The following is a 27,681-nucleotide window of genomic DNA, read 5'->3' on the forward strand; positions in this document are numbered from 1 at the left end:
GCCACACTGACTCATTTGTGTATGATCAGTAGCAGCTCTAACAGGAGAAAGGCAGAAGAAAGCAACGGGGACCCCGGGGCCCACAAAGCATCATCTATCAACATCTACCCTCTGACTCTTGACGGAAAACATCTGCCAACCTTGCTCTCCCAACGATTCTCCCCTGGCTACATTAGCGCACACCCGCCTTGTCGATTTCTAACCGGAAATCTTCCTGTCTGGGAACCTGAAGGGTGATGCCCCAAGAATGTGGACGCTCCGCGGGGATAACCCACCGGTCATTCTGCAAAGAAGAGCGAAAAAGACACCACAACCATCATCTGCTGTGTGTCCATCCCATTCCGAGGAGAGACCTGCTGAAACTAGGTTAAGTCAAGCAGGAACAGACAAAGGGTCGTCTGGTCAAAGCTACGGTTTTTCCAGTAGTCCTGACAAACTGGAGAGTCGGACCAACAAGAAGGCTGAGCACCGAAGAACCGATGCTTTCAAATTGGGGGGCTGGAGAAGACTCTTGAGAGTCCCTTGGACTGCAAGGAGATCCAACCAGTCCACCCTAAAGGAAATCAGTCCTGAATATTCATCGGAAGGACTGATGCTGAAGCTGAAACTCCAATCCTTTGGCCACCTGATGCGAAGAACTGACTCATTGGGAAAGACCCTGATGCTGGGAAAGATTGAAGGCAGGAGGAGAAGGGACGACAGAGGATGAGATGGTTGGATGCCATCACCGACTCGATGGACATGAGTGTGAGCAAGCTCCGGGAGATGGTGAAGGACAGGGGAGCCTGGTGTGCTGCGGTCCATGGGGTCGTAAAGAGTCAGACACAACTTGGTGACTGAACAACAGGAAGAGATGTGAGCCCTCACTTTCTGACGCACAGCATCCAGTGCAGAGAGAAAGGGCTGTGATTTACAGATGACTCCCAAGCTCACGGTCATGGAGCCGCCATGGAAATTGTGGTATGTGAGCAGCAATGCCACTCCCCAGCATACTCTCAAATGAACATCCGCACGTCAAAATCGCACACGGAATCATCAAAGGCTACACAAACTTCCAGAGTCATCTATGAAGCTCAACACCAATGCCCAACTCACAGCAGGAAGTCAACGTGTGTGCTCAGTTCAGTTCCCTCAAAGCTTACGTGTTCCCTGAATACTGAGTTCAGACTCAATCAAGACACTGATGAGCAGAAGGCCTTCTCTCTCCCCTCTTCCCTCTGACATTTAAAATATGACTTCACTGGGTGCTAAAAATACTGACTGATGGAGCAGCCACTTTGGAAAAGTTGGGATGATTCTTCCAAATGTTAAACAGAGTTACCATAGGACGGAGCAACTCTCCTCTCAGGTACAGACCCAAGAGGAAATGAGGGTACACATCCAGATAAAACCTGTACACGAATGTTCACGGCAGCGCTCTTCTGAACAGCTCAACAAAAGCAAACACAACTCAAATGTCCATCAGCTGATGAATGGATAAATACGACACAGTGGTACATCCATACAAATGTAATACTCTTGGGCCATTTAAAAGCCTCATGCTACAACCTGAATATCCGATGACACAGACTCAATTAACCTTTTCTAATTTTTCATTAAAAAAAAAATCAAACTACGCCTTCCAGATATTTAAGTAAAATATTGAAATTCTAATATAGCTGGCCCTTGAGCAACATGGAGTTTGGGGTGAAAATCCCACACAGCTGAAAATCCACTTATAACTACAGTGGGCCCTCCATATTCTTAGCTCATCATCTGTGGATTCACTCATAGACTATATAAAGCAGAAGGTATTTGCTGAAAAAACAAAAATCCATGTATAAGTGGACCGGTGCAGTTCAAACCGGTGCAAATGACCTTAGTCAAGGGCCAACAGTACATATTTACCTTGCTACATGTTTGGCCTTAAACAAAAATACCTCATCAGATTGTTGTCCCTGTGGTTAAATTTGGGCCTATCATTTTAGCTCTGATTGGTTCTTTTTAAAACAGTACAGCAAAAAAAAAATCTTCTGCAAATTTCCATCTTTTATATGTTTTTAAAATTACAAAACTTCTATCCGTTTTTTTTTTCTCATTAAAACAATTAAAGAACCAGAAAACATAAAACGTAAAGGATAAAATCAAACCCTAAAATCCCATCTTCTAAAATATTAACAGTGCTTCTTTTTGACAGAGGGTGGAGGGGAACCATCAGCTTTAGGGTTGAGACGTGGGCTTCAACTCTGGTTTTTCGTGTTTTTTTTTTTCTTCTTTGGCCACAAGGCTTTCAGGATCATAGTTCCCTGATCAGGGATGGAACCCACGCCTCCTGTATTGGAAAAGGGCAGAGTCCTAACCACTGGACCCACCAAAGAACTCCCTGGGTTTCCATTCTTGACGTCTGTGCATCTATGATTGGTTTGCTCCTCTGGGTATATACCTCATCATCCTAGATCTATCGATAGTAAGCCACATGTTTTTCTAACAACTTTCAAGGTTAAGTAGGAAATCCATTTACAGATAGACACAAATCATATTAAGAAACTAAATAAACCAAAGAATTAAGATACAGGAGCCAGATAAGACACAGACTCATGCCCTCAATTATAATCAATTTTGCAGCTTAATTTTAATTCATAATGCTGACGAGAGGGGTTGATTTCAGAAGGTGTCATCTGCTCCTGGTAAGACCCAGAAAAGTTTAAAATAGCTGGTTCAGTATTCAGCTTCATCTTCAGTTCAGTCGTGTCCGACTCTTTGCGACCCCATGGACTGCAGCACGCCTATCTTCCCTGTTCCCTGGAGGTTGCTCAAACTCATGTCCGTCGAGTCGGTGATGCCATCCAATCATCTCATCCTCTGTCGTCCCCTTCTCCTCCTCCCTTCAATCTTTCCCAGCACCAGGGTCTTTTCAAATCAGTTAGCTCTTAGCATCAGGTGGCCAAAGGACTGTAGTTTCAGCTTCAGCATCAGTCCTTCCAATGAATATTCAAGACTGATCTCCTTTAGGATGGACTGGTATGATCTCCTTGCAGCCCAAGGTACTCTCAAGAGGCTTCTCCAACATCACAGTTCAAAAGCATCAATTTTTGGGCGCTCAGCTTGCTTTATGGTCCAACTCTCACATCCATACATGACTACTGCAAACACCATAGCTTTGACTAGACGGATCTTTGTTGGCAAAATAATGTCCCTGCTTTTTAACATGCTGTCTAGGTTGGTCATAGCTTTTCTCCCAAGGAGCAAGCATCTTTTAATTTCATGGCTACAGTGACCATCTGCAGTGATTTTGGAGCCCAAGAAAATAAAGTCTCTCACTGTTTCCATTGTTTCCCCATCTATTTGCCATGAAGTGATGGGACCAGATGACATGATCTTAGTTTTCTGAATGCTGAGTTTTAAGCCAACTTTTTCACTCTCTTCTTTCACTTTCAACAAGAGGCTCTTTAGTTCTTCTTCACTTTCTGCCATAAGGGTGGTGTCATCTGCGTATCTAAGGTTATTGATATTTCTCCTGGAAATTTCTTGATTCCAGCTTGTGCTTCATCCAGCCCAGCATTCCTCAAAATGTACTCTGCATATAAGCTAAATAAGCAGGGTGACAATATACAGCCTTGACGTACTCCTTTTCCAGTTTGGAACCAGTCTGTTGTTCCATGTCCAGTTCTAACTGTCTGCTTCTTGACCTGCATACAGATTTCTCAGGAGGCAGGTAAGGTGATCTGGTAGTTCCATCTCTAAGAATTTTCCAAAATTCTTAGAAGGCAAAAAAGCCCAATTCATCTTAAAGAATCAACTAAGTAGCACATCATTATTTAATAACGCTTTGTCTATTACCTTCATGGAAAAGGAAATGGCAACCCACTCCAGTATTCGTGCCTGGAGAATCCCATGGACAGAGGAGCCTGGTGGGCTACGGTCCACGGGGTCGCAAAGAGTCAGACATGACTTAGCGATTAAACAATTACTTTGAACTTCAGCAAGAAGACAGACTTCAGACTCCTTCTAAAGAGATCATTTTAAAACAGAAGGTGTTCACAGTTTTAGCAAAATGCAGTTCAGTTTGAAAGGAATTTCAGGTAGAGAACGAAGATCAAAGGCAGGGGTGTACCTTTAGGGTGACTTCATGTGTAGATCTCTGAACCAGTGGCCTCCCCAGCACCCGATCATAGGAACCGCCAAGTGTCTGCTGGGACCTGCCTGGTGAGAAACAAGGAGATTGAAAAACAGAAAAAAAAAACAACAAAATAAACCTGAAAATTCTTTGGGAATTGTTCACCTTTGATCTCTCCTATTCTTCTTTTCCTTTGTCATCTCAAACACATTTTACTGCTTCATACCCTCTGTCTTCAACTTCAACACAAACTATGCAGTTTTATTTGCAATGTGGAAAAGGAAGTAATTAAAACCAGCCATCAACATTATGGTACATGCAGAGAATTACAAGGCAAACGTCTCAAAGTAAATAAAACAGATTTTAGCTCAGACAAGTGTTCTTGCATCATTCAATGATAATGAACGCCCACTTGAAATATCTTTGTTTTATGGAGTGTACCATATACATTCAATAAATTAAACTGCACATGCCCTAAAGAGAAGAAAGATGCTTCACAGAAAGTTTATACAGTGCTTGGGCCAATGTTACAATAATCACGCCATGCATGTCTGTGTGCAGATATTCACTCATTTATGTGCTCATGCGAACAGGGAAACATTAGAATCTTTTCTTTCCCCCCTTCTTTTGGCTTCCTAAAATAAAGCAAAAGGAAGCACTGACTACTAGGTCTCAAGTCTTCTGCTACTGTTCTCCTACATTTCCATTTCAGAGCTCTTCTGTATTTGCACAGATTTCTGAAGAATCCAGGGGTATATCTCACAAGATAATCCTTCAGACCAGAAACTCGTTTTTAATTTTTCAGTCAATATAAATACAAAGCAGTCAGCCAGCATATATTTAAGGATATGTACCTTCTTCCTTACAAAATGTCTTTGGTTGTGAGTGAATCCAGGCTCCTACAGGGTTTAACCTATCCACACGCTCAAAAACTAAGGAAATTAAATGACTGCCATTTTCTGTAAATTCTTGCTCAATAGTCGTAAGTGATATAAAAAGGTGCCAGGTTTAATGTAATTCAAATTCAGAAGCGGGGCTATGAATGAAGCTGTTTCTTATTAGGGAATTAATCAGAACCTCTTGAAACGTTTTTAAGGAAATTCAAGGAAATTATTCCCACTGAGGTATGTTTATAGTTACACTGTTCAAAGAAAGGAGATTAAAAAGATTCTATAAGCAGGTTCATAGGCTGTTAAGTTTCATTACAGCACATTTTTAAAACATCATAAGGATCTGTAAGATGAAAGTAATAACCAGAACAACTGAAAAAAAAAAATCTACCACTGAAGGAAAATAAGATTTAAACAAAACTCTACAGTTGTTTGAATAGACATTTAAGGGCATTAGACTGAAGCAGGGACAAGGGAATACGGACTTTTCTTATAAAATAAAAATGCGTTTCATTATGAAATAAATTTTGCAGTAGAGATGAAATAGGACAATACTCCTGAGAGTAACCTGACGCAGAAAGCAAATGACTATTTTCAGGCCTGCGCTGCAAACCCAGAATAGCCTTCTGATGAGACTGCTAAATACCATAAACCATCAAAATATGAGCAGATGTCACCACAATAAGCCCCACATTGCTTGAAAATTAAAACATTAAAATCCATAATAATTCAATCAGGCAATTAATATATAAACAGCTCCTATTACAAGCTGTTCAGGAAAAAAAAAAAAAAAAGCCTTAGTATTTAGTATTTGGACCTATTCTTTGGTCCAAAACAGATGGTAACTCACAAAGTGAAGGTTATCTTTGATAGAAGTTGTTAAATTCAATAAGTAATTAACATCATCTGTGTGTTATAAACACACAAAACATGTGAAATATGACTTTGGTTAATGACATTCTGGTTATGCAACATGACAAAATTAATTAGTTTACTGCTAAAAATAAGAAGTTAAAGTGAGAAATCTGACCTTCCAATACCTTGCCATTGCTGATTTTCCCATTATGAACAACCAAAGAGAACCACTATCCATTAACCGTGCTGGCAAGAATTTATGGGACTAAAAAATATTGGTGGGACATGCAAATGATTTTAACAAATGCAATATATTCCTTAATGCTCAAAGGTACACATAAAACGAAAGTGACAGCGTGAGTCCCTCAGCCTTGTCTGAGTCTTTCTGACCCCGTGGACCGTAGCCCGCCAGGATCCTCTCTGTCCATGGGATTCTCCAGGTAAGGATACTGCAGTGGGTTGCCACTCCCTTCTCCAGGGGATCTTCCCGACCCAGGGATTGAACCCGGGTCTCCTGCATTGCAGATAGATTCTTTGCCGACTGAGCCAAGTAACCCGTAATAAAAACATGGAAGCATCATGGCACGTCCACAGTAATACCAAGCACTTTCAACCAGGGGTGGCTATGTCCACTGCACCAGGGGACTCTAGGATATTAGGCGATGTCTGGAAACATTTTTCCGTTGTCACAGCGGGAGGAGGGAAGCTACTGGCATAGCATTAAGCATCGACAACTCACAGAACAGTCTTCCACACAGTAGACAGATCAGGTCCCCAAATGCCAATACTACCCAGAAACTATATTTTAATAGGGCAGACTCTAGTGTTAGGTAGGTTAGACTAGGGAAACAGACTCCAAGAGGGTAGTCAGAGGAAGGGGCGACTAGAAGAAACACGTGCAGGGCAGACAAAGGAAAGGAAAAAGCCCATGGAAAGGAAGGAAAACTTGAGACCTGGGATAAGAACCTCTGCCGGGGCGGAAGGGGGGGGGGGAGCAGAGAGGGGAGAAGCCTAACACGCCCCTTTCCCTGATTGGCTTGACCATATACCCTAATTGCATTCCCTTCCCTGATTGGCTGCAGATACAAGCCCTATTTTGCAAGGGGAAATAGTCAATGGAGCCCTAGGAACCACCAAGGGAAAGAGAAAAATGTATACAAAGAGAAACCTAAAAATGAGACCAGACCGCTCCAACAGGTGTGGGTCCATTCTCATCTCTCAAGACTCTCCTGCATGTGGCTTGCTTAAGAGATCCTGCCTGCTTGAGCTGTGCCGGTCTGCTGTTTTGATTCTTTGCTATGACGTGACAAGAACAGAGGGGAAAAATAACCTACTTGACAGACTCACCAAGTAGACAATTCTCTTCACAACTTCTGCCTTATTCTTACTGTTGAATTATAAGAAGTAATGCTTTCACACGGGCCTTAGATTCAGAAAGGATTACCCAGGGGACACTTTAGCATAGACTGTCACAATCTAAACTGCGTTACCGAGGTCAATTATGGATTCTGTGTAGAGAAAATGGTTCACTGAGAGACACAAAAACATAAAAACATCAGATATCCACCTACAAAATAATTCAAGGCATTCAGTGAATTAACAGCATGGGAATAACAAAGAATTCTGATAAAAGGGGGATCCCATTGCAGGGGGCACATTTCCTGGGAAGTTGGAACTAGGACGCCACAGGCTTTGAATCATAGCCAAAAAAAAAAAAATCTGATAAAAAACATTTCAGAGCAATGAAGCAAAATAATAACTATTACAGAGAGAAAGTATCTGGAAAAATAGGAATACCAAGGTTCAGCAGATAATTCCATCACTTAATGAGGTACACATGGAAGAAGAAATTTTATCTTTCATTTCAAAGAAGAATATCTGTGTTTGCAAAAAAAAAAAAAATGGCTTTAACAAAATAAAACTGAAATTTGAGTGGGAGGGCTTGAAAATCAAGAATAAAAGATTATAAAAGAGGAAATTTATACACTTATCCCTTTCTGTAAATACATAACATGTAAACGCTTTCTGTAATAAAAAGTCCTGAAAAAAGTTTAGCAAAATGTTGAAAATTTCTGATGCTTTGTAATGAATACTTGGAGGTCCATTATTCTCTTCATTTCTTAGTATGTTTGAAATCTGCCAGAGTAAAAGGGTTTTTTTTTAATTATTCACATAAAAAGATCTGTGAACTTATTGATTTGCCCTTGTTACTTATGAGGCTGTAAGCTACTTTGAAAGCAAGAACAATGCCTTATACCATCTCTTTATACTTAACTGTGGCTAATGCATTACTCTACATTCAGTGATAAACAGCTCATCAGGGTCTGTTGAAATGTTACAAACAGAATGTCTTTTTAGTGGGGAGCTAGATACAGTTAAGTGTCTTCTGGCTCTGAGATTCCCGGCTATCAAGATTCAGTGTATCTGCTTATGCTTAACTCTTAATTCACCAAGACACCAAAAAAATACCTGGCCAGGTGATCAAGTCACGTCTTAGTCTTTTCCAAAGCACAGGTGAAGAGATTCCAAGTTTGGCTTGGTTTTTTTCAATCATAAAGCAGCAAATTAGAGAGAGAAGGAAGCAACCTTTGCTCTCTACAGTCACCAAGAGGATGTCAGGGGTCTAACTCCCTGCTTTCAAGCAGTTTATGTCTGAGTTCCCACCAATATTCACTTAAACGTCCATGATTAACAAGAAGGTAGAAAAAAGCCTCCCAGAGGAAAGGACCAGGGAACTGGAGCTTTGAGAAAAGACTACTGTGTGGCTTGATGACTGCTGCCCTGGAAAAACAAAAGGAAGGTGGAACTGAACTCACGAGATTTTGCACATTAAAGGAAACTGTGAACGAGACAAAAAGACAACCTACAGGCTGGGCTGAAATTCAACGCGGCTCAAGTTTCCAAAATACATGAATAGCTCATATGACTCAATGACGGAAAACCAAACAACTCCACCAAAAAATTGGCAGAAGACGAAAACAGATACTCCTCCAAAGAAGACATACAAAGAGCCAATGAGCACATGAGAAGATGTTCAATGTTGCCAATTACTAGACAAATTCAAACCAAAACTACAGTGATGCATCACCTCACACAGGTCCAGATGGCCATCATCAAAAAGTCTACAGGTAATAAACGCTGGAGACGGTGTGGAGAAAAGGGAACTTCTCCTACCCTGTTGGCGGAAATGCATTTGGTGTGGCCCCTCTGAAGAACGGTATGGAGGCCCCTTGAAAAACTCAAAGTAGAATTACCACAGGATTCGGCGGTCCCACTCCTGGGTATGTATCTAGAGAAAACCCTGATTTGAAGAGATACACGCACCCAAATATTCATAGCAGCAGTACGCACAATAGCTAGGAGGAGGAAGAAATGTTCACGGACAGATGAAATGGTAAAGGTGTGGTGCGTTGTTTAGTCGCTAAGTCATGTCTGACTGTTTTGCGACCCCATGGAGGGTAGCCCACCAGGCTCCTCTGGCCACGGGATGTCTCAGGCAAGAATACTGGAGCACGTTTTCATTTCCTCCTGCAAGGGATCTTTCTGACCCAGGGATCAAACCCACGTCACCAGCATTTGCAGGTGGATTCTTTACCAATGAGCCACCTGGGAAGCCCCAAATGTGTGGTGTGTATATATGTGCATGTGTGTGTGTGTGTGACTCACTTGTGTCCAACTCTTTGCAACCCCACAGACTGGGGTAGCCTGCCAGGCTCCTCTGTCCATGGGATTCTCCAGGCAAGAATACGGTAGTGGGTTGCCATGCCCTTCTCCAATATATCCATATCCATCCATATATATATACACACACACATATACATATATTGGAATACTACTCAGACATAAAAAAGGATGAAATAATGCATCATCAATGGACCTAGGGATTATTGTGGGAAGTCAGACAAGAGCAAACGTATCACTTATATGTGGAACCTAAAATATGACACAAACGAGCTTATTTACAAACCAGAAACAGACTCACAGACATAGAAAACAGATCTATGCTTGGTTCCCAAGGGTGACTGGGGGAGGGGATAAACCAGGACTTTTGGACTAGCAGACACATGCTACTATACATACATCAAATAAACAACAAGGTCTTTCCGTGAAGCACAGGGAACGATAGTTAATATCATATAATAACCTATAATGAAAAAGAAAACTGACCACAAAAACGGTTTATGCATAGTTGCATCTACTGTGGGTCTGTTCTAAGTGCCTTAAAGTTATGCAATCCTGCTAATAAATAATGACAGAATCCTTCCTACCAGAATGTGACAACATGCTTCCAACGAGGAACCTAGGTACCACCACGAGCAGCATCATACCAGGGGTTCACACACAGCAAATTATCACTCTGTCATGATGTTTCCCTGGTTCTGAGCTGCAGGCAGCAGACATTTTGTGAACCACTGTCCTTCTCTAGGGGCTTCCCTTGTGGCTCAGCTGGTAAAGAATCTGCCTGCAGTGTGTGAGACCCCTGTTTGATGCCTGGGTCAGGAAGAGCCCCTGGAGAAGGGATGGGCTACCCACCCCAGTATTCTTGGCCTTCCCTGGGGGCTCAGCTGGTAAAGAATCGTCTGCGATGAGGGAGACCTGGGTTTGATCTCTGGATTGGGAAGATCTCCTGGAGAAGGGAACGGCTACCCACTCTAGTATTCTGCCCTGCAGAATTCCACGGACTGTATAGTTCATGGAATCGCAAACAGCTGGACACAACTGAGTGATTTTCACTTTCATTTTCCTTGTCTAGCTTGTCTGTGTACTGACACTCCATGCTCAGTATGTAACTCTCCCAAACTTTGCCGAGATGTTCCTGACGACTTCCTGACAGATTTTGAATACACCAGTTGCTAGACATTCTAATAAATGGGAGGTTCTCCTGCTGGAAGACTACAGATTCTCCAAAACAAATATAAAACCAATGTGCATTTCTCTAGACTCTGGAAGGCTGCAAGCTAAAGATGACAGCGCTTGATGAAAATGAATGCAAGGATGCCAAGATGGTAATGACTTACAAAAATAAACGCTACTTTTAATAGTGTCATAATAGTGTCAAGAAGTAGGGCAGTTCTACATGAGCCTTTACCCACTGGGAATTAAAATCAGGCCGTCATCCTCACTTCTCTTTTCACTCACTGCACTAGGAACATGGGTACCGTGAGCTGAGAGGTCACAGTGTATTAATTGCTTCCTCATTTCCTAACATTGCATTCCTCTTTGAAAACCATTCATTTTTGGAATACTCTTTATTTAGGTGGATTAGTTATTTTCTGTCACTATACTAAAAGGGTACCCGATTCTCTTTATAAGCAAACTGCCAGACAAGAGTTAAGGGATCCATTCTCTGTTAAGAGTTCTATTTATCACACACACACAAAGATTCTGTGTTGTTTCATTCATGATAAACACTAATTATGTGCATGAATTTCAAGGGGAAGGAAGGGGAAGGAAGAGAGAGGAAGGAAGGCAGAGGAAGGGGAAGGAAGGCAGGGGGAGGAAGGGGAAGGAAGGGGAAGGAAGGCAGGGGGAGGGAGGGGAAGGAAGGCAGGGGGAGGGAGGGGAAGGAAGGCAGGGGAAGGAAGGCAGGGGGAGGGAGGGGAAGGAAGGCAGGGGAAGGAAGGCAGGGGGAGGGAGGGGAAGGAAGGCAGGGGGAGGGAGGGGAAGGAAGGCAGGGGGAGGGAGGGGAAGGAAGGCAGGGGGAGGGAGGGGAAGGAAGGCAGGGGAAGGAAGGCAGGGGGAGGGAGGGGAAGGAAGGCAGGGGGAGGGAGGGGAAGGAAGGCAGGGGGAGGGAGGGGAAGGAAGGCAGGGGGAGGGAGGGGAAGGAAGGCAGGGGGAGGGAGGGGAAGGAAGGGGAAGGAAGGGTGGGGGAGGGAGGGGGAGGAAGGGAGGGAGAGGAAGGGGGAGGGAGGGGGAGGAAGGGAGGGGGAGGAAGGAAGGGGAAGGAGATTCCTTTCATATCCTTTTCCAGGGGATCTTCATGACCCAAGGATAGAACCCGTGTGTTCTGCATTGGCAGGCATATGATTTAACACTGAGATCCCAGGGAAGCCTCTAATAGGAGCTTCCAATCATACAAAAAATAATAATCACTAATTTTAACCATTTCCCAAAGTGGATTTAATATTCATTGTAATATTCATTCCTAAAGCACCAGCTCTTAAGAGAGGACAACGCACGTTATTTCCTTTTTTTTTTTTTTTTTTTTGGGGGGGGGTGCACACTACGTGGCTTGTGGGATCCTGGTTCCCTGACCGGGGATAGAACTCGTGCCCTCATCAGTGAAAGCGTCCAGTTCAAACCACTGGACTGCCAGGGAATTTTCACCACGTGTTATTTACAACAAAGGTTTCAAGATCTCATTTTTTTTCCCCCCCAGGAAACTCTACAAATAAAAAAGGTAAAATTGATCTAAGACTCTAAACAAACCCCGTGCAGGATAAGCACCACCAGAAACCTCAAGAAGACACAATTTTCTAAAAATCAACAACAAAAGAAACTCCTAAAAACAGTCAGAAGAAAAAAATGCAAATTATATCCAGAGGAAAATGATAACAAATCCCACAAACGTCTTTTCCAGAAAAATGCAAGCTGGAAGACAATGGAACACAATCCTCAAAGGGCTGAAAGAAGGTGTCCACCTAAAACCCTGCACTCAGAGGAAACATCTTTCAAAGTTGGGAAGGCAAAGAGCAAAGACTTTTCTTTCAAACAAGCAAATGCACAGAGACTTCAGTGCTTACAGACCTGCACCACAAGAAATATCAGTGGAAGTTCTTTCAGGGGCAGCATTATCTCAGATGGAAATCTGGATTCACGCAAAGGAGTGGGTGACAGAAACGGTAAATACAGGGGTGGAGAGAAAAATATTTTCTTCTCGTTTTGAAGTTTCTTTCACATATACATGCTTCATGCAAAATAACTATGTATTATGTAGCCTTTTAAACATATGAGAGACAGTTCGGCAACAGCAGCAGGAAGAACCAGGGCTGAACAAAAACACATTGGTGCAAGTTTCCTATACAGGAGGTATTAAAATATCATTCAAACGTAGAGGTGATGAGTTAAAGTGAATATCATAAACACAAGAGCAATGCCGTAAAAAATAAGAGAGGCTCAGCTAATAAGCCAACAGTGAAGTGAAATCATAGAAAGTTCTCGGTTTATGGAGACGTGCAGGAATGGTGGGGCTAAAGAAAGACAGAACGCATGAGACAAACAGAAAAGGACTAGCCGGTGGTGAACGGTACAACCCTTCGGATGAACAGGGCGAGTCTGTGAGACGAGATTAAAAGGCCACACTCCAGTCTGTAGCAAGCCCTGTCGACAACAAACGCACTCCTGTGTCAGGACCTGATGTCTCTGAATGCCTGTATGTGTATTTAACACATACGTTGTATATGCTATGCTGTGCTTAGTCGCTCAGTCGTGTCCGACTCTGGGACCCCGTGGACGGTAGCCCGCCAGGCTCCTCTGTCCATGGGATTCTCCAGGCAAGCATACTGGAGTGGGTCGCCATTTCCTTCTCCAGGGGATCTTCCTGACCCAGGGATTGAACCTGACTTTCCTGCACGGTAGGCAGATTCTTTACCGACTGGGCATCCTGGGAAGCTCAGTGTCTTGTATCCTTGATTAAAAAGCCCAAGGAGCAGGCATTTCAACAAAGACACGCTAGTACACAGGGTGTGCATCTCACATGCAGAGGAAGGTAGGAGTAATGTCACAGGATCCTTCGAAGGGAATGTACTTGTCCATCTCTCATATTTGCCTAACTAGGCTATTCTGCTGACAATCCTCCTCTTTTCTGAAACCGAGTTTAAAAATAGGGAGATATTCAGGCTATGACGACATAAGAGGGAAAAGTTCTAGACTGGTAACGCAGGGGTGAGCACATTTTCTCTGCAGGAATCTTGGACCCTTGAGAGCCAAACTGAGTGTGCTACAACTGCTCACGTCTGCTTTAGCAGCTCAAAAACAGCCGCAGACGGTACATAAATGGGTGCTGGGTGTGCTTCAGCACAACTTTACAAAAAACAGATGGCAGGTGAGGTTGGCCTACAGGCAGGGGTCTGCCGAATCCCGCCTTAGGGCAATATCAGGGAAAGTGAAAGTTGCTCAGTCGTGTCCGACTCTTTGCGACCCCATGGACTACACAGTCCATGGGATTCTCCAGGCCAGAATACTGGAGTGGATAGCCGCTCCCTTCTCCAGCGCATCTGCCTGACCCAGGAATCGAACCAGGGTCTCCTGCATTGCAGGTGGATTCTTTACAAACTGAGCTATCAGAGAAGCCCAAGACAGTATCATGTTCATTTCATTACGATGTGTACTCAAAACTCATTGTGTGCATGTATGCAAAGTCACTTCAGTTGTGTCCAACTCTTTGTGACCCCACGGACTGTAGCCCGCCAGGCTCCTCTGTCCATTGGGTTCTTCAGGCAAGAATACAGGAGTGGGTTGCCATGCCCTCCTCCAGGGGATCTTCCCGGCCCTGGGATCCAACCCCCATCTCTTATGTCTCCTGCATTGGCAGATGGGTTCTTTAACCACTAGAGTCCCCTGGGAAGACCCATATTACATTAAAATAGACAACCTTCTTAATATCATCAGGGTGACTTTAGACAATTAACATATGACAGAAATGGTCTATTCCAGAAGTAAAACAAGTCTGTGCTTTCTTTCTGGAAATGACCACAGTGGAAGTGGTGCAGCTGGAGTGAGGGGTGGATTTCAGCTCAGGTTCCTGGCCCCTGGGACACACACACCGCAAATGCCATACTAGGTTAAGCTGATGCTTTCAGAATGCAAGTGCAAAGTCTCATGAAACTTCCCAGTTCTTTCATGGGTCACAGAAGTGTGAAACTCAACGGAATAAATCTCATCAGTGTGGAGATGACATCTCTATTTTCTTTTCCCTCGTGAAACATGATTTTTAACAGGTTTTGTTTTTAAGAGTAGTTTTAGATTTCCAGCGAAAGTGAGAGGAAGCTACAGAGACTTCCTGTATGCCCTGTGCCCCTACACAGGCTCACAGTCTCCCTCATTATCTAGGTCCCCCCCCCCACCAGAGGGTACATCTGTTAGAACGGATGAACCTACACTGACATTATCACCTGAAGCCCACAGCTCATATCAGGGTGTTGTACCTTCTATGGGTTTTGACAAATGACCTGAGCCTCTCAGGTAGCCCTAGTTGTAAAGAACCACCCCCGCCAATGCAGGAGACGTAAGAGACGCAGGTTTGATCCCTGGGCCGGGAAGATCCCCTGGAGAAGGGCATGGCAACCCACTGCAGTATTCTTTCCTGGAGAAGCCCATGGACAGAGGAGCCTGTTGGGGTACAGTCCATGGGGTCACAAAGAGTCAGGCACGACTGAGCGACATTCACTCACTCAAGAAAACCGAGGCTTAGCTGATTGACGGGGTCGCAAGAAGTCAGACATGACCGAAACGACTTAGTACGCACGCATGCAAAAAGACACGTGTCTGCCACTACACCATCATCAAGAATAGTTCCACTGCCCTAAAAATTCTCTGTGCTCCAGGGGCTCATCTTGCTCTGATCCCTGAACACTGGCAACCACTGATCTTTTTTTTTTGCTATCTCTTAATTCTGCCTTTTCCAAAATGTCAGAGTTGTCATTTATATATATACCACATAGCCTTTTCTGTGGCTTTTCTCATTTTCTTACATATGCATTTCAGGTTCCTTTGTGTCTTTTTCTGGCTTGAACTCATTTCTTTTCTAGCACTGAAGATGGTGTCGCAGAGTCGGACACAACTGAGCAACTGATACTAATACTCCACTGTCTAGATGGAACATTCAAATATTTATCCATTCATGTATAAAAGGACATCCTGGTTTCTTCCATGTTCTGGCAATAATAATGAATAAAAGCTGCTATCAACATATGTGTGTATGTTTTTCCTTTTGATACATTTTATTTAAAAAAAAATGCCATTAAAATGATATAAGTAAGGACTTTCCTGGTGGTCCAACGGTTAAGTCTCCACGCTCTCAATGCAGGGGGCCTGGGTTCGATCCCTGGTCAAGGAATTAGATCCAACATATGCAACTAAAGATTCTGGATGATGCCATGAAGCCTAAAGATCCAGAGTGCTGCAACTAAGACCTGGGCAGCCAAATAAATCAACATATTTTTAAAGAATTATCTAATTAACCGATGTTGATGGGAAAGATTTGAAGAGGTTCTCAATTGTGGGCAAATGTGTCCCCCGTAGGGGTCATCAGTCAATGTCCAGAGATATTCCCCACTGTCATGACTCTGGGAAGGGTCTCTGGCATGTAAGGCATAGAGGTCGGACAACGCATTCCCACGTGAGAAAGGATTCTTGGGCCCCAAATGTAACTAGTGCTGAGGTTGAGAAATCCTGTTGCTGCTGTTCATCCACTAAGTCGTGTCTGAGTCTTTGCGACCCCACGGACTCCTCTACCTAGGTCCTCTCAAGTCTCACCTCCCAGAGACTGCCTCTTTTTCCCAGCTTCTTCTACAGTCCTACACGTGCCCGCCGTGTGGCGCTCTTATTTTTAACACAAATGCGCTTTGCTAACTATCATCTCTGAATTTGAGTCATGAGAGGTGCGTGACACTTGTTTTCATCACTAAAATCTTTCAACACCAAGGCTGCTCTGGACCCACCCACATAAAATAACTCATTTTTCACCCGTTCTCGTAGGAAGTGTACATTTTATAAAGTCCCCTTTGGGTCCATGATATAACTTCACCATCACAGCAATCCTTTCCTTATTCCTACTGTCTAGATGAAAAAGGACAAGTTCTGGAGAGTCTAAGTGAACAGAACGGTCCAGACTGGTTTCACAGCTAGAAAATGGTAAAATTTGTTTGTTGTTGTTCAGTCGCTCAGTCGTGTCTGACTCTTTGCGACCCCCTGGACTGCAGCACACCAGGCCTCCCTGTCCATAACCAACTCCCGGAGTCCACCCGGAGCCGACTCATGTCCATTGAGTCGGTGATGCCATCCAACCATCTCATCCTCTGTCGTCCCTTTCTCCTCCCGCCCTCAATCTTTCCCAGCATCAGGGTCTTTTCCAATGAGTCAGCTCTTCGAATGAGGTGGCAAAAGTATTGGGAGCTTTAGCATCAGTACTTTCAACGAACACTCGGGGTTGATTTCCTTTAGGAGGGACTGGTTGGATCTCCTTGCAGTCCAAGGAACTCTCAAGAGTCTTCTCCAACACCACAGTTCCAAAGCATCAATTCTTTGGTGCTCAGCTTTCTTTATAGGCCAACTCTCACATCCATACACGACTACTGGAAAAACCACAGCTTGACTGGATGGAACTTTGTTGGCAAAGTAATGTTTTTGCTTTTTAATATTCTGTCTAGGTTGGTCATAGCTTGTCTTCCAAGAAACAAGCGCCTTTTAATGTCATGGCTGCAGTTAACCACCTGTAGTGATTTTGCAGACCAAGAAAATAAAGTCAGCCACTGTTTCCACGGTTTCCCCATCTATTTGCCATGAAGTGATGAGACTGGATGCCAAGATCTTAGTTTTCTGAACGTTGAGCTTTAAGCCAACTTTTTCACTCCCCTCTTTCACTTTCAAGACACTCGTCGCTTTCTGCCATAAGAGTGGTGTCATCTGCATATCTGATGTTATTGATATTTCTCCCAGCAATCTTGATTCCAGCTTGTGCTTCATCCAGCCCAGCGTTTCTCATGATGTACTGTGCCTGGAAGTTAAATAAGCAGGATGACGATATACAGACTTGATCTTCCTTTTCCTATTTGGAACCAGTCTGTTGTTTCATGTCCTGTCTTCCTCTCCTGGTTCCTGACAGGAACCTGCGTACAGGTTTCTCAGGAGGCAGGTCAGGTCGTTTGGTATTCCCATCCCTTTCAGAATTGGCCACAGTTTGTTGTGATCCACACAGTCAAAAGCTTCAGTGTGGTCAATGAAACAAAAGTAGACGTCTTTCTGGAATTCTCACCGATGTTGGCAATTTGATCTCACACTCCTGAGCAGGTCTGAAATATATTAAGTCATTTACACTATGTATATAGGTGTGTTAGTTGCTTAGTCGTTTCCAAATCTTTGCGACCCCATGGACTGTAGCCCACCAGGCTCCTCTATCCATGGGATGCTCCAGGCAAGAATACTGGAGTGGGTAGCCATTCTCTTCTCCAAGGGATCTACACGACTCAGGGATCGAACCGGGGTCTCCTGCACTGCAGGCAGATTCTTTACCATCTGAGTCACCAGGGAAGCCCTCATTTGCACTGTATCTACAAGCAACTGCGCTATATCCAGTTTTGGATTTCGTGTGATTTTTTTTTTCTTTCACCCGACTGACTTCAGATTTCTTTAGTTAGCCTCGACACGTAGAAGATCAAAGCCAGAACGGGAGTGAGTCATCCTGGGGCTTTGCATTCCGTTCACGTGCGCGTCTCTCCCAGGGCGTCAAACTTAGATCAACAGCGAATGTCTTATTTATAGCAATCATTTATTTATAGACGAGCAGGATGACCAAAAGCACCCTCACCCCAACCAAGAAAGCAGCAGCGTGTGCAGCTGGCTGAGGAAAACGGAAGTGCGGAAAAGGCGGTTCCTTCCTGATTCATGGAATGCAGTTCTTTGGAGATCAAACACACCCTATTTGTCATTAAAATTCATGTCAATGTATGGCAAAAACCACTACAATACTGTAAAGTAGTTAGCCTCCAACTAATAAAAATAAATGGAAAAAAAAAATAAAGATGTCAAAAAAAAAATAAAATAAAATTCTTACTCTCTGAGTTCATCTGCCTTCAAGATGCTAACGCTTCTCCTGTTCCATCACTGGTACTGGAGCCTTGTGAAATCACAAGCACCAATTATTACTAATGGAATGACTGAGGACTTCCCTGGGGGGGTCTAGCGGTTAAGACACTGCACTTTCACTGCAAGGGGCATGAGTCTGAGCCCTAATTGGGGGACTAGGATACTGAATGCCTCGAGGTGAAGCCAAAATACACACAGACATATGTATACATATATACACGTGTATTCATATATATACATATATATATACATGCACACACACACTGATGACTGTACAATCATAGTTAAATATGTACATGTGCATTCTTACATCAGGCCTCATTTCATGCAACTACAGCTACTGAATATGACTTCTCCAAACCAGAAAATGAAAGCTGGGAAGTCCCTGGACTCTTGCGCTTTCAGTGTCAAGGGCCTGGGTTTGATTCCTGGTCGGGTAATTAAGATCCCATAAGCCGTTGTGATGCAGCGAAACAAAAAGAAAAAAAAAAAATGTCACCCACCATTTTTTAAAAAAGTCTTTTTTTTGGTTACACTATTGTTTCTGCTTTATGTTTGGGTTTTTAGGCCTGTGGGATCTTAAGCTTCCCCGACCAGGGATCGAACCCGCACCTCGTTCATTGGAAGGCAAAGTCTTAGTCACTGGATCTCCAGGGAAGTCCCTGCCCACCTTTTTGAGAATTCTGATTCCTCACTGCCCTTTCCTCCCACCTGACGCCGCTAACCAGAACAGACTCATGTGTGGGTGCCAGTCGGTCAGTCCTCAAAAGCCAGGGACCAAGAGAACACGTGGATTGGTCTGTCGCGGATAAGATGACTCAACAGTTTGACAGTTTGTTTCTTCCTAGCTTTCACGACACAAGTTTGTCCTCACGTGCAAAGGGCAATTTCTACTATGGGCTCCAAAATCACTGGGGACGGTGACTGCAGTCACGAAATTAAAAGACGCTTGCTCCTTGGAGGAAAAGCTATGACCAACCTAGGCAGTGGATTCAAAAGCAGAGACATCACGTTGTTGACAAAGGTCCATATAGTCAAGGCTGTGGTTTTTCCAGTGGTCATGTATGGATGTGAGAGTCAGACCATAAAGAAGGGTGAGCACTGAAGAACTGATGCTTTTGAACTGTGGTGTTGGAGAAGACTCTGGACAGTCCCTTGGACCGCAAGGAGATCCAACCAGTCCATCCTAAAGGAGATCAGTTCTGAATACTCATAAGAAAACCTGATGCTGAAGCTCCGATACTCTGGCCACCTGATGAGCTGACTCACTGGAAAACATCCTGATGCTGGGAAAGACTGAAGGCAGGAGGAGAAGGGGATGACGGAGAATGAGATGGTTGGATGGCATCACCGGCTCAATCGACATGATTTTGAGTAAGCTCCAGGAGTTGGTGATGGACAGGGAGGCCTGGTGTGCTGCCGTCCACGGGGTCGCAAAGAGTCCAACACGACTGAGCCACTGAACAACGGACAACAGCAAGTATGCAATTATTTGGAGAAACAAACAGTTGAGACAATTCATTTGAGGCAAGACCAAGAAATCTATCGGTTTAGTAAAGCCCCCCTTTTAAAGCAATCTGACATAAATTCTTTGAGGCAGGTACCACCTCTGTAAACGGATGGCGTGGGGTACCTAAAGATAACACACCCCATGGAAGCAGGAGACAGTGCAGGGACTGGCAGCACAAACGTCTAAAAAAGACTTGTACTTTCCTACAGTTTCAGAGGGTGACTGACTCTTGAGACATAAAAAAATGACACACAGTTTAATGCCAGGAAAAAAAAAAAAATTTAACGAACATCCATGGGTTAACAAGCCCTGCTTGGCTGGCGGTGAGAATTCCCAGATTCATCCCAGGGTGTGATGGTCCCCGCTGGCTTTCCAGGGAGGGCTTGGGCCTCGGAAGTCACGTAAAATACAGAGAATGTCACCTTGCGTGATCAGGGATCAAAGGTGCACGTGTAGGACAGAGCAACACGGCATGTGCCTCATGCTTCAAGTCTGCATGGACACGGTCCCCGAAGTGATTTAATCATCACCCTTTGCCATCTCAGAGACTTGGGACAGCCCATCGCTGAGGAGTCAGAACCTGGAAGTCATCCCAGGTGGTCTGGCATTATATATCCCATCTCCCTTCCACCGTACCACTGGCCTATCTTTAGATGTACTTTTGAGGTACTAAAAAAATAAACAAACACACATGCACATGCTGGTTCTTCTAGCCCTTTATATTTGCCTTGAAGGCCAAACTCTTGTCTCTGTCTTGGGTGGCGAGTCTCAATCACGCTGTTATTTATGCCCGGTCTAAACTGGCTTCCTTTTCCTCCAGATGCCAGCACGTAATTTCCCAGAAATTATGCTCAGTGCTTGGAAAGGGTAGTGGTTCGCTTCCGACACAAGCTGGCAGACTCTCGGGGAAGCAGTGTGGTCCTGGCGTGACCTCGGCTGAACCCCAGATTCCTTCGCTCGGGGCTGTGTGTCCCCTGGTGAGGAACTTAACCTCTCTGGGCCAGTAAAGGAGTGTGGCGTGTTTAACAGTGACACTGCCGAAATTCACAGATTCAAAGACGCATAAAGCCAGACGTGTGGGCCTGTACAGTATTATAGTTAACGCAGCAGGCTAACAGCTGTGAAGTAGTCAATGGAATGCTGCTGTGTTCCCTCTGGTCTGTTCCATCATTTGTTTCAATTTTTAAAGAAAAAATAAAAAGCAAGATGATTGAATATATTAACACATATAAAAATTAATATATAAATAAATTATTATAAATAATAAATATACAACATATGAATATAAAAACAAATTATAATATATAAATGATATGTAAATAATAAATTAATATATATTAATATATTTCATCAGCTTGGTTTTTATTTTATATATATATATAAAAACCTAAAAGCCAAGATAAATCTACATTTTCAGTCACTCCCACAAAGGAATAAATGTCAGAAGGTTCTTTAACGGGATTAAAAGAGTCACATAAGTGAAAGCATAAGAGAATGAGGTTTTTGTTTCAACTGGAACACAATCACGGTTATCTCTAGTTTTTTCTTAAACGGAAACTGCTTGGTTTTCAAACACCTGAATTTTTAAGTGAGCAAATGTGTCTGAGAAAGAAAAAGAACAGGGTCGGAAGAAGGAAAAAAACCAACCAGGTTAGACAGAGTGTAGACGCTACAATTCTTGACCACAGCAGTATCTTCATGCTACACCCATCAAATGATTTTATCTGCCTACTTTTCTCTTTTACTGATCCCCTTTAACAGCCTAGTAGGCAATAGGCTTCGTGCAAATATGATCTCAATTGTAGTGTTAGTCACTCAGTCGCCTCTGACTCTTTGCGATGCCATGGACTGTAGCCTGCCAGGCTCCTCTGTCCACGGGATTCTCCAGGCATGGATACTGGAGTGTGTGGCCATTCCCTTCTCCAGGGGATCTTCCCGATCGAGGGATGGAACCTGGGTCTCCTGTATTGCACGCCGATTCTTCACCATCTGAGCCACCAGGGCAGCCCAATGATTTCAAACACAGTAAAATACAAATGCTCTATGTCCTATAAAAATCAAGTATAAAGGAAAAATAGGATTTAAGTGAATTTCTTAGTTTAAGCTTAATCTGATTTCCTTTGAGCCTGTTCAAATTTCTCTGGGGTCCTAAGATCAGCTTCATGAATTATGCAATATGTTAAATGCCTAAGTATACTGGAGTGTGTAGTATAGGGCTTCCCCGGTGGCGCTAGCGGTAAAGAACCCACCTGCTGATGAAGCAGACATAAGAGATGGAAGATCCCTTGGAGGAGGAAGCGACAACCCACTCCAGTATTCTTGCCTGGGAAATCCCATGGACAGAGGAGCCTGGTGGGCTACAGTCCTTGGGGTCTCCAAGAGTCAGACACGACTGAAGTGATTTAGCACGTCTGTGCTATAGTTTGGAAGGTATATTAAGATGTTCTGGGGATGCGATTTCTGACAAGATACTAAACAGAACAAAGTGTGACCCTGAAATGGTAATGGGAAGGTGTCACTGGGAACAGGGAACAGGTGCTGGGTCAGATTATCTGGTTGTGCAAACAGAACTTTTCACAAGTCACACACAGCCCCACACACACAGAAAACCTCTCTGCAAAAAAAAAAAATGCTGAAACGCCCTGCAGTGTCAAGTATGACATTTACATGGTTTTATAGAAATACCACAGATTAAAAATAAAAGACAGTGTCTTTTGGTAGGACAGAAACTTTGTTCGTCCAAAAAGTATATGAGAAAACTAAAGTGAACTTTTGAGATATCTTTCTCAATTTGGTTCCTCCATTATACAGAGATTTACTTATTCAAATAAGGAGAGAAGAGACAGCCCCTTACAAGGAAAAGGACAGAGTCTGGAAGTGGGAGTAGAAAAGTTCATGTGTCTGAAACAGGTGACCCTCAAATTTGACTGGGGATTTTACATTCTGCATCTTCTGCTGGCAAAGGTCAATATAGTCAAAGCTATGGTTTTTCAGTAGTTACGTATGGATGTGAGAGTCAGACCATAAAGAAGGCTGAGTGTCTACGAATTGATGCTTTTGAACTGTGGTGTTGGAGAAGACTCTTGAGAGCCCCTTGGACTGCAAGATCAAACCTGTCAATCTCAAACCCTGAATATTCACTGGAAGGACTGATGCTGAAGCTGAGGCTCCAATCCTTTGGCCACCTGATGCAAAGAGCCGACTCATGGGAAAAGACCCTCATGCTGGGAAAAAATGAAGGCAGGAGGAGAAGGGGACAACAGAGGATGAGATGGTTGGATGGCATCACTGACTCGACGGACATGAGTTTGAGTAAACTCCGGGAGTTGGTGATGGACAAGAACCATGGCATTCTGCAGTCCATGGGGTCACAGACAGTCGGATATGAATGATCAAACACAACAAATTTCCTACTGAAGGAAGTCTCCTGGGGGCTTCCCTCCCCCCCATAAAGAATAAAAATCTCTACTTGGGATCTTAAGAACAGCAGTCCAGCAGACACAGATTCAGGTAAAACCAAAGGAAGCATTCGGGGAAGAGAAAGAACCAGGGGCTTGTAAAGACAGAGTTCAAAAGGTTGTTCAAGTTGCCCAGTGAGAATTATGACCGACTCTGATGCAAGTCACGGGTTATTGGTCCTCAAAGAATCATGAGTTGTTTTAGAGTTTCCTGGGGCTTTTTTTTTGAGACTTAAATGTGAAACAGTGACAGAAAAAGGGTTCAGAACAGCGTGATTAATTAAGGAGACACCTGTACCCTCTGAGACCCTGGAAAAGCCCCTGTACGCGGGCCAAGCGCTCAGTATGTGTGAATATGCTCGTCTGACTACTGGCATCTTAACCTGTTCAATTCGATTAGAGGTTGGTAGATATGTTCTTAAAGGGCCAGAGACTAAATACTTTTCACTCCATGAGCCACAGAGAGCTACAACCATGCAATTTCACCACTGCAGAGAGAAACAGACAATACAGACATCAGTGGGTGCAGCTGTGTTCCAAGGAAACTTAACTATGTATAATGAAACTGACAGAATTTTCATGTATGATAACTTGCGATTCTTCTTGGCTTTATTTTTAAATTATTTATTTGGCTGGGACTAGTTGCGGTATGCAAACTCTTAGCATCTGGCATCTAGGCCCCTGAGCAGGACTGAACCTAGGGCCCCTGCATTGGGAGTGTGGAGTCTTACCCACTGGACCACCAGGGAAGTCCCTGGTTTTTACTTTCTTAAGTGGTCAAAAAAAAAAAAAAAAAATCAAACATGGTGGTTCGCTGGTTAAGACTCCATGATCCCAACACGGGGGTCCCCGGTTCGATCCCTGGTCAAGTAAACTAGATCCTACATACCTCGAGTAATGACTCCCTCTGCCAAAACTAAGACCCAGAGCAGCTAAATGAAATGAATGCATAAGTTTAAGTTCAGTTCAGTCGCTCAGTCATGTCAGACTCTTTGCGACCCCGTGGACTGCAGCACGCCAGGCCTCACTGTCCATCACCAACTCCCGGAGTTTACTCAAACTCATGTCCACTGAGTCGGTGATGCCATCCAACCATCTCATCCTCTGTCATCCCCTTCTCTTCCTGCCTTCAATCTTTCCCAGCATCAGGGTCTTTTCAAATTAGTCAGTTCTTCGCATGAGGTGGCCAAAGGACTGGAGTTTCAGCTTCAGCGTCAGTCCCTCCAATGAATATTCAGGACTGATTTCCTTTAGGATGGACTGGTTGGATCTCCTTGCAGTCCAAGGGACTCTCAAGAGTCTTCTCCAGCATCAGTTCTTCGGCACTCAGCTTTGTTTATAGTCCAACTTTCACATTCATACATGACTACTGGAAAAACCATAGCCTTGACTTTGCTGGCAAAGTAATGTCTCTGCTTTTTAACATGCTGTCTAGGTAAGTAAGTATTGGGTTGGCAAAAAAAAGAAAATGTAAAAACCATCCTTAGCATATTTAATGTACAAAAGTAGACAAAGGGTTAAATTTGGCCTGCAGGTGACTCTGCTAAAGCGGTCTTAGATAAGATGAGGCATGGTTAGATTCCACTGCTATCGTAGCTTGCAAAAATTACTGAAAAATGAACCTCCAGAAAAGCATTATGATGATTCCTCAAAACATTCAACACACAGTTACCATATGATCCAGCAATTCCACTTCTAGCTATAAAACCAAAAGAACAGAACGTAGGAACCTGAACAGATATTTGCACCCCAATATTCTCAGTAACAATATTCACAATTGCCAAATAACAGAAACAGCCCACATGTCCACCAATGGATGAAATGGATTAAAACAAGTGTTGTCTATGCATACAGTGCAATGCTATTCAGCTTAGAAACAGAATGAAATTCTGAGACATCCTACAACATGTGCAAACCTCGAAGACGTTGTTTAGTTGCTAAGTTGTGTCCGACTCTCTGCAAGACACCATGGACTGCCATCCTAAAGGAAATCAGTCCTGAATATGCATTGGAAGGACTGATGCTGAAGCTCCAATACTTTGGCCACCTGATGCAAAGAACTGACTCACTGGAAAAGAGCCTGGTGCTGGGAAAGATTGAAGGCCGGAGGAGAAGGGGGCAACAGAGGATAAGATGGTTGGATGGCATCACCGACTCGATGGACGTGGGTTTGAGCAAGCTCTGGGAGTTGGTGATAGACAGGGAAGCCTGGCTTGCTGCGGTCCATGGGGTCGCAGAGAGCTGGACACGACTGAGTGGCTGAACTGAAGTGATGGACTGTAGCCCACCAGGCTCCAATGTTCATGGATTTTTCCAATCAAGAGTACTGGGAGTGGGTTGTCACTACCTTGTCCCTCTGAAGACACTGTGCTAATAAGTGAGACACAAAAGGAGAAATAATGTATGATCTCGCTTATGGAAAGTATCTAGAGTAGTTAAAAATAGACAGAAAGTAGAATGGTCTTGCCAGGAGCTCGGGAGAGGGGCGATTGGAGAGGAGAGGAGAGTTAAGTTGAAGGGTTTAAATCTGGGAAGATGGAAAAGTTCTGCAGGCGGGTGGTGAATGTATTCAAGGCAACACAGCACAATATACTGTGTACTTAAAAGTGGTTGAAAAGGGTAACTTTTATGTAACGTCCATACTTTACCATAACAAAAGAGATCTCAAAGGAAATGAACCTTCAGCGCAAATGTACTTCTTCCAAAGACTCAGTTCGCTTGTTACAAACTTAGATCAAAATGTGTGTGACAGTTAAAATGTGCATTGCCCAGTCTACTCTGGAGAAAAAGTCAAGAATATCTGCTTTTTCCGTAAGCCAGAGCCAAATCCTTCACTGTGAAAAGCCACCCTCAGTTATCTTCAAAGTCACAGATGACATTTTAAGATACTTGCCAGCGCAGCAGAGGCATTCCCTAGAAAACAGTCTCAAAATCTGGGTGACTTCTGGAATTTCTGAATGTTGGTCAAACCTAGACATTCTTAAGCCAGTTTCTGTCCTTGGAGAGTTTATCTTCACGGAAGCAGAATGACGCATCTTGGCTAATTGAATTTGTATTCATCTTTGTGGTTGGGAAATGTGACTGATGTTCTTGCTAAATCAAGGTTCGTCATAAAAGTCATTCAAAGAAAACGAACACGTGATGCTGTAACGTGATTCTCAGGATCGTGCTTGTGGTTGTTAGTAAAAACTCTAGAGTCCAGGGAAAAAAAACAGCAGCTAAATAATCTAGGTGGATCATTTCGTCTCACCTAAAATGAAATCTGCAAAGTGAGGGGAAAAATTGGGGGTGGGGGTGGTGGATTTAAGCATAATTCTTGGTGGAAGCTATTTCCCTTATTTAAAAGAAAAGAGTTAGTTAAGAATAAAATGAATTAATGCATTTTCTGTCAAAAACTCTCCTGATGGCTGGGTCACTAAAGTCTGATCTCCTGCAAGCTTGGGGCTTCCCAGGTGCCTCGGTGGTAAAGAATCTGCCTGCCAATGCAGGAGACATGGGTTCGATCCCTGAGTGGGGAAGATCCCCTGGAGGAGGGTATGGCAACCCACTCCAGTATTCTGGCCTGGAGAATCCCATGGACAGAGGAGCCTGGTGGGCTACAGTCCATGGGGTCCCAAAGAGTCAGACACAACTGAGCGACTGAATTGAACTGAATGTGCACAAATCAAGAACTCATTTGTGCTTCCAAATGCCGGGAGGTTATGACAGTTAACAGTGATTACTCACACTTTCTGGAGTCCTGAGAAAGCCCAGAGTTAAATGGCCAGAACTTTATAATATGAAATTAATGTAGCAAAATCACAACAATATTCCAGACACCCCTAGTACTCCGAAGCCCCTTCACAAGATAGTAGTGTCTGAATGCTGACTATATAACACAGATAAATTAAGAATATATACAGCTAGCTTCTTGGGATCCCCTGGCGGCTCAGATGGTAAAGAATCCGCTTTCAATGTGAGAGACCCGGGTTCGATCCCTGGGTCAGTAAGATGCCCCGGAAAAGGGAATGGCAACCCACTCCAGTCTTCTTGCCTGGAGAATCCCATGGACAGAGCAGCCTAGTGGGC

At 43.7% G+C, this 27,681-nt stretch overlaps 1 protein-coding gene across 2 annotated transcripts in view; it reads right to left on the reverse strand.

The window, feature by feature from the left end:
- Positions 1–27,681, reverse strand: part of TBL1X (transducin beta like 1 X-linked) — a 238,856-nt gene that overhangs the window by 63,924 nt on the left and 147,251 nt on the right. For both annotated transcript variants that reach the window (XM_043896661.1, XM_043896660.1), the window contains one exon: positions 4,094–4,182. The gene's annotated coding sequence lies outside the window, so the exon portion shown is untranslated. The remainder of the gene's footprint in view (positions 1–4,093; positions 4,183–27,681) is intronic.

The sequence above is a fragment of the Cervus elaphus genome, chromosome X (genome assembly GCF_910594005.1).
Source record: "Cervus elaphus chromosome X, mCerEla1.1, whole genome shotgun sequence".
Classification (NCBI taxonomy): Eukaryota; Metazoa; Chordata; class Mammalia; order Artiodactyla; family Cervidae; genus Cervus; species Cervus elaphus.